General features: G+C 39.3%; 1 protein-coding gene across 7 annotated transcripts in view; it reads right to left on the bottom strand.

The window, feature by feature from the left end:
- The window catches only part of LOC100924346 (core histone macro-H2A.1), a 96,723-nt gene extending 86,156 nt beyond the window's left edge, over positions 1 to 10,567 (bottom strand). For 3 of the 7 annotated variants that reach the window (XM_012549656.3, XM_023503581.2, XM_012549661.3), the window contains exon 1: positions 10,359 to 10,565. The gene's annotated coding sequence lies outside the window, so the exon portion shown is untranslated. Of the gene's footprint in view, positions 1 to 10,358 lie in introns of all 7 variants that reach the window. The other 4 variants (XM_012549651.3, XM_023503579.2, XM_031953023.1 and 1 more) reach the window with 3 other exon arrangements.
- Positions 10,568 to 13,626: the final 3,059 nt, after the last annotated feature.

The following is a 13,626-nucleotide window of genomic DNA, read 5'->3' as shown; positions in this document are numbered from 1 at the left end:
CTACTCTTCCTACCCATTAATCAAGTGCAGAAAAATCATCCCATTTTTTTTTGGAAAGCCACAAATCTGATCCTTTCCAATTTTAGCATCAAATTAGCTATTTGACGAGAATAAAGGTCACCTAACTTCACTGACCCTCCATTTCCTAATTTGTAAAGAAAATAATATTCACACTATCTATATCACAGGAAAATGCTTTGAAAACTCTGAAATGCTCTAATGCACACTTATTATCACTCACCTTGACTGAGCACAGAACAGCTGGAACCCCGAGGGTGTATCTTAGATAGAAAAGTAGAGGAAAGATAGTATGGGCAACCTTCTTTAAGCCTAAGGCCAAGCTCCAGGTAGGAAAACACACTGGAAGAAGAATTTGAGGACCTCAGTTTCAGAACCAAATCTACTATTTTCTAACCATAGGCTTTGTTCGTGCAATTTCCTCATTTGTCTGCTCTGGTACTTAATTCTACTCCTTCATTTCAAGATGAAGCCCCAAAAAAGCGAGGTCACACAGCCAAGATAGTGTCAGAGTGGGATTAGGATGCTTGTGGATCAGATGGGGAAAACAAGCTACATTCTACCACCTGCACTAGGCTATTGAAATCAGACAAGATTATTTATGTAAACTTAAAAAACTTTGTATAACATCAGAATAGAAGAGCAAATCCTGGAATCAGTGAAACCACATAGCTTTCAAGGCCGTCCATAACATGGCCCCAGCCCACCTATCCAATTAAACAACACACTGTTCCCTAACTCTGGACTTTACTCCTCCACTTGTCAGTTTCAGTTCTAATTCTATCATGCTATTCTTTCTCTCTTTAATACCTATCTTTTCCCTATATTCTAAGTCCTATGCCCATCCTTGAAGTCCAATTCCAACTCTTCCTCCTCTAGGAAGCCTTCCATGGCCATTACATGTCCCAGTTCAAAGAAGTCTTTCCAGCACTGGATTCCACAATATGGAATTACTCTTACATTTTTTTTCATACTAATTTGGTCCCCTCTCCCTACTTAGTCACCATACTAGTTCAGACACCCCTCAACTCTCATCTTTACTACTATAATGCCCTAATTATTCTTCATGCCTCAGTGTCTCCCCTTTCCTCCCTACCCTCCACTGAGATAATAGTGATTTTCATAAAGTACAGGTTGGACCATTGTTTCTAAAATTAAAGGTAAACTCTTTAGTTTGGCTTTTAGAACCCTTCAAAAACTAGCTCTACCCTGTCTGGTATTCCCAAATTGGCCTTCTTATTGTTTCTCATATATGATATTCCATTTCTAATCTGTTATGTTTTTGCCCTGGCTATTCTCCCTATTCCTGGGGAAAAGTCCTTTTCATCTCCAACTCTTAGAATCTTATTGTTTTCAAAATTCAGCTAACGCACCAACTCCTAAATCAAAGCTTCTTAAAACCCCATTCAATGTTGGGGTCATGAAATTATGACATTATAAATAAATGTTTGATTTGTATACGCATTTATATACCTAGGTTCATGTAAAAATTTCTGGAGTAAAAAGGGGTCAGGAATGGAAAAGTTTAAGAAACCCTGTCCTAAATTAAGGTCTTCCTAATTCCTTTAGTTGCAAATGCCTCTGCCACCTCACATTGTTCTTTATTTTGTATATGTCTCTAAAATATGTACATACATGTATACATATACACACATATGTATACATGCACATATATGTATATGTATATGTACATTTTATTTCCCCTGAAACAATGTAAGCTTCTCAAGGGCAGAGAGTGTTTCATTTTTGTCTTTACAAAGACTCCTATACAGCAGGAACTCTATAAAATGCCTTTTATTTCAATACATCAGAAGAACCATGATTTCAATGGTTATGGGCACTCCCTCTACTGATACTTATCACAGCCTAATATACATAGAAGAATCACAGATTTCAAGCTGGTAGGGAACTTGGATATAATCGAATTCAATTCCCTCATTTAATAAATGATAAAACTAAAGCCCAGATAAATGAAATGATGTGCCCAAAGGTATTCAAATAAAAAATTGGCGGAGCTGAGATTTGAACCCAGATCCTCTGACAACAAATCTAGTGATCTTTCCACCTATATCTTAATAAACATCCTCATGAGTTTTTAGTAAACTACCTTCAAAAAAATTCACCACCTTATGGCCAACCCTATGATGATGACAAGTGGATAAGAATTCTAGATTTATAATCAAAAAGATTTGAGATTTAATCCTACCTGTGCCCTGAGTAAGTCATTTAACCTCAACCTCAGTTTCCTGACTTATAAAATGCGGCTAACAATCATACCAACTTTACAGGGGTTTTGTGAAGTTAAAATGGGATAATAAGCTCCTTGAAAATCTTCATGAGTAATAAGTCCAGGGACACTTACTTATTACCCTGAAAACTTCTTAAACTTCTCATCTTTTAAAAGATAGAACAACATGTCCTAGCTATGTGACCCTGAGCAAGTCACTTAACCCCAATTGCCTCAGCAAAAAAATCCAAACCAAACCAAACCAAAAGATAGAATATTTAAAGAATTTCTTGCCTCTCCTGCATCTGGAGGGCACAGCCACTTCTCCATGCCAGGAATGTTCAGCCTCTTAGAACCTTAGGCCAAAGTTCGGCCAAAGCTCAGCCCAAGCTCAGCCCCAAGCGCCACCTCCTGTCCTGAGTCCCTCAGTCATTTATCCCTCAGGCATTTATTTCATACATATCTGTGAATACACTACATTCCTCTAAGGCAGGGGTCCTCAAACTACAGCCGGCTGGCCAGATATGGCAGCTGAGGACGATTATCCCCCTCACCCAGGGCTATGAAGTTTCTTTATTTAAAGGCCCACAAAACAAAGTTTTTGTTTTTACTATAGTCCGACCCTCCAACAATCTGAGGGACAGGTGAACTGGCCCCCTATTTTAAAAGTTTGAGGACCCCTACTGGGGTAAGGATTGGCTCCCTTTCCTATTTGTTTTCCCTAAGTCTGACACATAGTAGGGCTTAATAAATGCACATCAGCAAGTTGATTAATTATAAAATTTACAGCTGGAAGGGCTCAGACACAGCATCTTCTAGTCCTATCCTCTCATTTTAAGATGAGATAACTGAGAAGTTAAATAATTTGCCCAAAGTCACAAAAGTAACAACTATCAGACCCAAGTCTTGCAGTGCCTATTTCACAGGGCTGTTGTGAAGACAGTGCTTTATTATATATAATAGCAGCTAACATTCCTATAGCTTTTACTATGTGGAAAACACTGTGCGAAGCACTTTATAATTGTCATCATCTAAGCCTCTCTTCCATCTGATTTCCTTTTCTAATTTTGGGACTACACCCCAATTCTAAGCAATATTGTTGTGTATGAGTTTTTCAATTCACCATTATGAGAAATGCCCGCCCACACCAGAATCCATTCATTAATAGCAATTCCATTTCCAAAGTACATAGCAACTTTCCTCAAAGGAGTTCAAAGTGCCTCATTCACATACTCTTCTCACATACCTGTGAGAGGAGTAGGCCAAACACTATTCTTTTCTAATCTGTTACAATTCATGAAACTAATCTAAGATTAAACAATAATAAAGGGATAATAAGCTCAGCAGAAATGTAACCTAGATATTCTGATTCCCTAGCAATCCCCAAAAGGAAACAAAAAGATGCTTTGAAGATATCTCCAAATAAACACTTCTGCTGTCTCTTAAAAGTTTCTTTTTTGCAGAAAACCAGAAAACCAGAAAAGATTTTTTTTAGACTTGCTAATTTAACTCCATTATTAGTAACTCCACTTTAAAAGCCAAGTAGTAAGAAGCAAATAATCAAGACAATTACAAAATGGCTTAAAGATAATAAAAATTTTTTTATTAGCTAAATAATACTTGAATATTTGCCACAAATAAAAGTATCGATTAGAGTCTGATTGGTGACAGCTATTTAAAGGTGATTACATCCTACTATAAGGATGACAGATTCTGTAAGATTAGGGCTCAGATCAAAGCCATGTTGCACAGGATAATGATCTCATGGAGTTGGATAAATGCCCATTTTTTACACAAGCATTTGTCACCCTCCTATCAACTTCAATCACTAAGGCCAATCTGAGACACTTAATTCTGGAGCCTGAGACACTAATCCTGTTACAACATTCCCTTCCATTTATTCCCATCATACAAAATGATTAACCATCACTATTGTCACTCCCAAGAGGGATAAGATACAGTATAATAACCATAACTCACTGGGCTGGGGTTAAAATATGTCACTATGATTGGTTTAAAATAGGGACTTGCTCTAGTTTTCCAACCAATCAAAAATGTCATCTGTCCCCATTCTTGCACAAACGCTTCTTTGAAAGCATGCACTATAAACTAAATATTCCACAGTCAACTCTCCACAATCCTTTGGAAGCAAGCCATGAAGTGTTACAGGTAAATCCAATACATATATAATCCAAAGACTCAGTTATTCTGTACTTGGGAATGCCATATGTACCTGCTATATGTCTTCCTAATTAGTTTATGTTGGGACTTAAAATTAACCTGGGTTAATGTGCATCTGAGCATTATGTAACTGACAGGGAACTTCAATTTGGTCAGAAAATCTACTACAGAGAAGACAACACCAATGTAGACCAACTAAGATATATTTGCTTGCTTAAAGGAATTTTCACCAAATGTTAAAACTCAGTTAAAAAATATATCTTTAGTTCTTATTTCTAATCTCATTACAACTATCCCAATTCAGAAGTCTCTTAGATTCTCTTAGAACATAAACAATTCTTTTAACTCAAGTCTATGCTTTCTTATCTTCCTTTGAATTATATCTTGACCTAAAAAACCTTCAGGGACTCCCTATTGCCTACTGATTGAAGTATACAATTCTAAACCTCCAAACTACATTTTCAATACATTCAAGTATGATTCCCGTTCAGTCTATGCTATTTCTGCCTTTCCCCATCTTTACACACATCATCCCTAATGGCTAGCATAGCATCCCTCCTCCCTTCAGTTTCATCATTTAAATACTCCATTTTGACTTCAGATGTCACTTTGTCTATTCTCCCTGGAATCATAGCCATGTATCATCGTTCTATATCCCCTCCCTGTTAAATTGTAAGGTCTACACCCCCAGACTCAAATACAAGGCCTTATACATAAGAAGTACGTGTTGCATTGAATTAAGGCACATGCCCAATTCACAAAGATATTTCCTCACCCCATTCCCAGCTTCTTCCATTTGGGAAGGATATGTCTCAATATAAATTGGGAAATATCCACTCTATTGAAAACCCATCAAATAAAAACTTCCAGGGATAGTGAAGTTATTCTGTGAAAACTATTCCCAAACAATAATACAAATCTTGGAAATGTTTCTATTTTCCATTTCTAAACATTTACAAGATTCTTGACTTATACAAATCCTAAGTGGCAAAACTGGAATTTGAACCCAGGTCCTCCAACTCCAGATTTGTTGTCAATTCACTGTACCAAACAGCCTTAGTGAAACTGAGATGATATAGGAAAACACAAGCAGAATATGGAATTGGGTGAAATAACTGGTCATCATAATTCCCTTTAAAGTTTCAGAGACTCTTTCTGAACTAAGAGATAGTTACTTTACAATATCCACAGGTGTCTGCTCTGGCCAGCAGCCCTAGATCAGTAAAATAAAAGATGAACAATCTTCTGAGGCAGCTACAATAATATCAAAAGCAGTCAGGCTGTTAAGGGGAAGAGTTATTTTGGCGTTTTCCTTTTAGTTTTTGAAGCAAAGCAACTTCTACTACTGCTTTGCTTGGTGGCAGTGACAGAGGTAATAAAATGAACTAGCCTTTTGTTATGAGTTGTCCAAAGTAATTTTCTTGTAGAATACCTTGGAATATTTGAAAATTCCATACTACTTTGGGCCTCTTCAGCCAACTAAGTAAGTAGGTATACTATGAACTGATCCTGATAAGGATAAGTTTTCTGTTAAATAGGAGCTATCAGAAAGTTCCAATATATATATATGTGCTAAAGCTTCATTTGTGCATTATTCAAAGTTACAGAGGTAAGAACCTTAAATTCATCTAGTCCAGTTAATAGTGTACAAGAATATCTTCTACAATATCCCCACAGATGGCACCCAATCTTTGTATGGAGACTTTTACGGAGAAGGAAATTCAATAAATACACAGGAATCCAGATCTAATTTTTATCCTCATGGAGTCAAATTCTATCTATTATTTCTACCTATTACCAATTGTTCTGCTGTTCAGGTCCAAGCTTAACTACGCATCATCCACATGACAGCCTGGTCACTACTGGAATACAACTGATGTCTATTCTGAAGTCTTCTCTTCTCCATGCGATACATCTCCATTACCTTCAACTTATCCTCATTCAGCATGATTTCAGGACTTTCCAACATCCAGGTTGCCATGCCTCCAGACATTCTCTAGGTATTTCCTAAAATTGGGTACCCAGAAGACAATGTTCTACATATACACTAAATAAGAAATAACAGTGGGACTTTCATCCCTAATTCTCTTTTAATGCAACCTAAGAATTTATTTTCGTTTGCTGGCAACTGTATCACAGTTGACATGTTAAACTTGAAATCCACTAAAACTCCTAGTTCTTTTTTTGTTAGTTTGTTTTGTAAAGGTCTGCCATCTCAGGCATTACCTATTAATAAAAATTCATATTTAAGGCAGCTGGATGATGCAGCAGATAGAACAATGGATCTGAAAATAGGACGAACTTCACTTAAATCCTGACTCAGATACTAGCTATGCTAACTATGAGCTAGTCACAACCTCTCTCAGCCCCCTCCCAGGATCCTCATCTATAAAGTAAAGAGAGGATTTAACTCCAAGGTCTCTTCAAATTCTAAATTTAAGGTGCTCTTCAAAGGTGCTTTAAAATTTGTAAGACACTTTTTGCCCAACCCTATGACAAATTCTGCCAATTCATCAGAGATGTTGCAGATTAAATAATATAACTGAAAACACTATGAAAACTAAACTATATGATGCAAAGCAATGTACATATATAAGAGGTTATGTTCCATTTCAATTATTATTTTTATATAATAATCATAACTGTTTCATTGAATCACTAGTCAAGGTCAAGAAGAATTAAGATATGATTCAAGTCAAGACCCAGGCTGTGGTCCCTTTGTGCCACTGACTTATTAAGTGATCTTGGAAATACATAGTGCCTAGAAAATTGTAGGTACTTAATAAATGCTTGTCGGTTGACTGATTTATAAATCCTTTATCCCCCTTCCTTCAAATGATTAACACATGGTACAACCTCAAGAACTCTCACTATCTGGTGCCTCTTTTCTGGACACTCTCCTGCTTGTCAAAATCCTTCCTAAAATATAGTACTTGGAACTAAAAACAATATTAATAGAGAATGTTAGCTCCCTGAGGACAGGATTTTCTACAACTTGATATCTGGAACATAGTAGGCACTTAATAAATTCTAGCTAAATGAATAGTAGAACTAAAACTTAACACATTTAGGAGTGTTATAGGATCATAAATTTAGAGTTAAAAGGTCCTCTGGGGTACTCTTCCTATTTTATACAGGAAAATGAGTGATTCTGACCCAATTCTAGCACTCTTTTCACTATACCACTGCATACCAAGTCCTAGGCACCTTTACTCTATTAAGATGAAATTAGCTTTTTTGGCTGTCCTGGGTGTTGATTTATGCTGAGCCTGTTATTCATTAAAAACCTCAGTTTGTATTTCTTTAGGGCAACTAGACAATTTCTGAGGTCTGAAAAATAAAATGTCTCAATACCTAACCTCTTCCTGATAAAATTTCACGCATGCTTCCTTTACCCTCCACTATACATACCAGCTTTCAATACCACCACTAATTGTGTCAGCTAGGTGATAACGATAGTTCACTTAACATGGAATCAAAAAGACCTCAGTTCAAATCTTGTTTTGAATATACTAGCTTGAATATCCTGGGCAAGTCATTTAAAACTTCTCAACTTCAGTTTCTTCATCTGTAAAATGGGTATAATAATGGCACCTGCCTTATACGGTTGTTCCAAGAATTAAAATGAGACTATGATAAACTTTAAATTGCTTTATAAATACTAGATAATACTATCATTAAATTGTTTAAGACAAAGCCAGAATTTTGTAGTATTAAATGTAGAGTGTATTACAGTATTTCACTGAGAAAAGCTGACAGAAAAAAGTAAGTAATTTTAAAATCCTGAGTGCTTTTTTAAAAATTAAAAATTTTTCTACAAAGATGGGTTGTAACTTTCCCATGAAATTTAGGAAGCACAACAAACTAAACTTGGTTTAGTTTCACACAGAGGATTTGGTGCCAATTTTGGGAAGTCACAGGTGCTACTTTGGGGTTTAATTATATCATGGACAGTAAATTAGTGTTTGCTTCCATAATCAAATGGGTAAAAGTGAGCCCCAGGTGCCAAAAATGAGTTCCAAAGTTGTAAATGAGTGCTATCAGCTCCACAAATGCAAATGATCTTTAAAGAAAGCCTAATCTTAAAAGAGAAGGAAGCACCTTGAACTTCGAAATCTCAAGCTATGAGAGTAAGGAAGGGAAACTAGCAAGACCCTGCAATTTTCTATTCCTATAGGACATTTATGGCATCATAAAAATCTTACAACTTCACAATTGCAAGTGTTGGACCTTAAGATCTACTTGCTCTTCATAATCCACTTGGTCTCTTTTGAAATAAAACATTTTCTTAACATGTATGTAAGACTCACAAATGCAGTTGTAATCTCATTTTCCTTTAATGGGGGAGTAATGGATTAACAGGGGAAAGGGGATGAACTCACCCACTGGTGATCAGGTGAGATGACAGACAACATTCAAGTATCCCTCCCAATCCTCCCCAACCCTTCCCCTGCCCAGGAAAAGGGAGGCAAGTCCAAAGTTCCAAACCTTTCTCAAACTACAAAGGATCAAAGATGTAGAACCAGGAAAGATTTTACAAATCATCTATTTGTCCCCTTCTTTTTACTGACAAGGAAAAACAAGGCCCAAAGTACAGTGACATGCCCAAGATTACAGAGAGCAGTTTGACAGTCTAATATGAAACTCAGTTCTTCAGGCTCCAAACCCAGCACTTCAGGCTGCTACAGAAAGGAAAATATAAGGCCTTCTGGAATTACCTTAGAGAAAAAACAAATTTAAACTGTCAACAAAAGAATCATCTAGAAACTAAAGAACATGGAGTGCTGATAGGTCCCCCAAAACTTAATGAGAAGAAGCTTGTCCAGACATCATCTTCAGGTACCAACCCGGTCAACTCAGGGCAACCCGTCACCCCACCCTTGCCAGGTTAGCTCTTGGAGCTTCTTCCTCCAGGGGGTGAGGGGAAGTAATGACAGGACCTGGAAGGCCAAAGCTTAAATCCCCACACATGCACTTCCATCTCCTCGCTTCCAGGGCCTGCTTCTCTGCCTTTCTCCCTTTGCCAGTATTGTTCTGGGGACCTCGCCCCCCCCTTCCGGAACACCCGCTTCTTTCTTCCATTCACTCTCGTAACTCCGGAATGTCAGGTTACTGCAGACGCTGCCTCGTCTTCCAAGTGCAACTTTTAGGCACCTTTAGCACACGGCTCCCAAACACGGCCCTGAGCCCGGGCCTGGCTAGGACAGGGAGGGGACAGTGGGGGGGAGGGAAGAGTCCTTTTCTTCACTTCACCTCGTTCCAGGTTCTGCCCCTTCCCTTCCAGGAACCGAAGGCACTAGGCTCTCCCCAGTCCCAATGGCCCTGACTCCCAGAAGGGCGGGAACAGCCCCGGGAGGCTCCCTCGGCGCCCGGGCCCGGAGGGGAGTGGGGGCGGGCGAGAGCAGGGCAGCGGCAGTGGCAGTGGCAGTGGCGGCGGCGGCGGCGGCAGCGTCAGGGATAGGATGCTTTTTTTTCTTCCAAAGGAAGTTGGTTTCCGGGTTTATTTTTAAAAATTAATAAGCTGTCGGCCTTGCAAGCTTCCTCGCAAGAAAGGAAAGAAAGCAAGGCGACCTCTTTAAAGGGGAAAAAAAAAGGAGGCGGGGGGGAGGGGACTGGGAGAGAAGCAAACGAAATCTTCCCTTTCTTTTGCTCTCCCCGCAGCTGGAGCAGGTTACCCCCACCCCCACCCCCGGCCCCGCGCAGCCCGGCCCCCACCCCGCGGCCAAAGACAGGCGGAGAAGAATACAATGTATTCTCTCCGGAGAGGCCCGGCTCGCCTAGAGCAAGAATTCTCAATGGAAAGCCGGGCGCTCGGCAGGGCAACCCGCCAGTCCCGGGGGTCGGCGGCGATAGCTGCCAGTGCAAACAAGCGCACGGCCCCCGAGGAGCGGGAAAGACTGGATCCTCCCCCCGGCCCGCGCCGATCACTTACGGAGCGGCTCCCGGAGAGCGGTAGCAGCCACAGCAATATGTCTCCTGCCTCGGCGGCGCTCGCTCTTTCTCTCCGCGCTCGTTCGTCCGCTCTCTCCCCCACACACACACCTCTCGCTCGCTCGCTCGCGCTCGCTCTCCTCTCTCTCCCCCTCTCTCCTCAGCCGCCGTGTGAACTGGAACCAGTCGGCAGTGTCTCTGTGAATTCCCACAATGCACCGCGCGTCTCTCGTCACATCCCCATCCTAGACCCGTGTCCGGCTGGCAGCGGTCCTTCCCTTCCCCCTTACCCCCCTTCCCCCAACGCCGCGCACCCATGCACATACCCCATCTACACCCTCCTTTTCCATCGCGCGGCCTCGCGCGTCCACGTACAAGCGCGACCCAAGTCGCAACCTGAGGCTCCAAAGCACTCCAGTCCCGCTGCCCGGGCCTCAGAGCCCTCTGCAGGAGAGCCTGGCTGCTCGCTCCGGGCAGGCTCGAGCTGCGGGCCTTCCCTTTCTTCTCTCACCAGCTGGGTGGCTGTTCCCCAGTCCAATTCGGGAAGCGTTATTAACTGCCTGCGGCTTGCTAAGCACCGAGATGGCAACACTCTCAAGAAACAACCCCTACCCTCAAGGAGCTTTTGTTCTGCGGGATAGGCGAGGTCTGTTCTGCTCCAGTTTCTAGACGGTAACAACCACCTTGCTACCTCTGCATTACTTGCTATGAGGCGAAGAGATTCCTTCTATCCCTTTCTCCGAGTTCTTCCTCCGAAGCAGTAGACTGGATTGTCCCTATTCTGGCCATTCTCAAGGATTCTCCTAGATAATCTCTCAGATTTTAGTGTAGCTGCTATTATGGAGATTGCCATTCGCAAAAAGCCGAGAGACTGGAAATTTGGTGGAGCACAATTTAAAACACACATCAATTTTACCCTGAGTCTTGCTGAAGCATTGAACTGTGCCTTTATCCATAGTGATGAATACCAGAGCGGGAGAAAGACTGAGAAGCAATTGAAGACTACCCAATCATCAATTCTCTCTATCTCAGGTCGAGAGAAGGTTTAGAACTGGAAGGGACCTAAGTGATTATCTAGGGCAAATCTTCAGTTATAAGGGTGAGAAAACTTAAGCCCAGAAAAGAGAAAGTAGGCATTCAAGGTCAAAGTCAATATTCAAACCCAAGTCCTCTCATTCCAAATTCAATGCTCCTTCCATTATATCACAGCAGAACACTCATTGAGGGTGATTATGGAAGCTTTCCTGAATGGAAGCATATATTGACCATCTCTCAGGTTGATTTAAAAATGCAAAAAGGGAAACGAAAAAAATCACTCTTCCTTGTGATTTTCATATTCCTAATGTACAAAAAGGCCACTGAGAAATATATTCTCAAGTATGTAAGGAGAGAGAGAACATCATAAACCTGTGTGTGTGTCTGTGAGAGACTCCTCAGACCATTGACTTTCCTGATTAAGGAACTCCAGATGAAGAGATTTTTTTCCATGAACTCAGCAACTTATTGATTCAGAGTTGCCTGATGCTTTTAAACTTAAAAGATTTGCCCAAGGTCATGTAGGTAATGTTATATGCTAAAATTAACCCATGTCTTCTTGACCAGGCCACTCTATTGTCTAGTTTTCTCTACTTCTTATCATCACCCCAAGAGGGCAAGCCAGAAATTTTCAATAACTATTGAACTAAATTCCTTCCTCATATCTACAATTTTTATGTGATTAATACACTCAAATTATAGCATTTATAAAGACATGAGGAAAACAGACTTTCACAAAAGATATTCCACAAGAGGACACATCTGTAATAGGCACATGACTGACTGGAGGGTACAAATAATACAAGATCCTAATGTGTTTATTTTTTATTAAGCATAAAAAAGTATTTGATTTAGTACAGAAATATATCACCTTAACAGCTCTTTTCCAACAAAGTGTTTCTCTTTCACATGTTAAAGTCATATAAGACTAAACGATGTAACAACAGATAACTTTGTTTTCTACTCTATTATTAAGGGAAACATAAAACAGGAAGGTTCAGATTTGACAAAGTTTCTTCTTACTGTCAAGAAATGTATCCTTTACAAAATACCATTTAAAGAGATATTTCCCATAGATGGTAAGATCTTCCATATGCTTCTGCTTTGAAGGTGACATTGTTCTGATTTCATCAGGCACTGGAATACAAGTATCCTAATGAGATATATAAAAAGAATTTGACCTAATTTCCCAAAAGTTAGATATAGTTCCCAAAAAAGATATAGACAAAGAATATCAACTCCATGATATGCAGTAGGCTGGACAATTCATACAATTGGTTAGATAGTAACTTTGAACAATCTAGAATTGTATAGAAGGAATGGAGCGATAGCCTTTTGGAATTGTGTGCCATTTTTAATGATTTGAATATTTTCCAGGAAAAAAAATGATTTATCTTTTTTTAACATCAATATTCTTTCCATGATTCTATATGGTATTTGGGGGATAATGGAAAAGGACTTGGTAAAAATGAATAGACTATACCATTACCATATATTCCTTGGCAAAAGTTGCAAAAATATTATCAGATAGACTTCAAGGATTCTCCTCATTTGATAAAATGAAAAAAGAAAAAACTCTCAGAAAAACAGAATTGGTGAAAGAGAAAAAGAAAATAACTTCTTAAAAAACAGAATTTGTGAAATGGGAAAAAATTCCATAGAACAAAACAACTCATTTAAAAATTCAATTGGACAATTACAAAAAGAAGTAAAAAAAGTAAATGAAGAAAATAATTCACTAAAATTCAGAACTGAATAAGTGGAAATGAATGACTCAATGAGAAAACAAGAATCAGTCAAGCAAAACCAAAAAAAAAAAAAAAGTGAAAAAATAGAAAAAAATGTAAAATACCAGATTGGTAAAACAATTGACCTAGAGAATTGATCTAGGAGAAACAATCTAAGGATTATTGGACTCCTTGAAACTCATGATGAAAAAAAAACCCTAGACACTATTTTTAAGGAAATCATCAAAGAGAACTGCCCAGATATAAGAGAAATAGCAGGTTAAATGACCATTGAAAGAATTCACTGAACGCCTCTTGAAAGAGACCCCAAAATTAAAATCCCAAGGAATATTGTGGCTAAATTTGAGAACTATCAGACCATAAAGACCTTCCCCTTCCACAGGTCTGAGAGGTAAACTATCCTGTGTTCCTCTAATTTATTAATAATTTCATTCTTTATGCCTAGGTCATGAACCCATTTTGACCTTATCTTGGTGTACGGTGTTA

Source organism: Sarcophilus harrisii, chromosome 2 (genome assembly GCF_902635505.1).
Source record: "Sarcophilus harrisii chromosome 2, mSarHar1.11, whole genome shotgun sequence".
Taxonomy (NCBI): domain Eukaryota; kingdom Metazoa; phylum Chordata; class Mammalia; order Dasyuromorphia; family Dasyuridae; genus Sarcophilus; species Sarcophilus harrisii.
The sequence above is the reverse complement of the archived record's forward strand: the minus strand, read 5'-3'. Positions and strand labels throughout refer to the sequence as shown.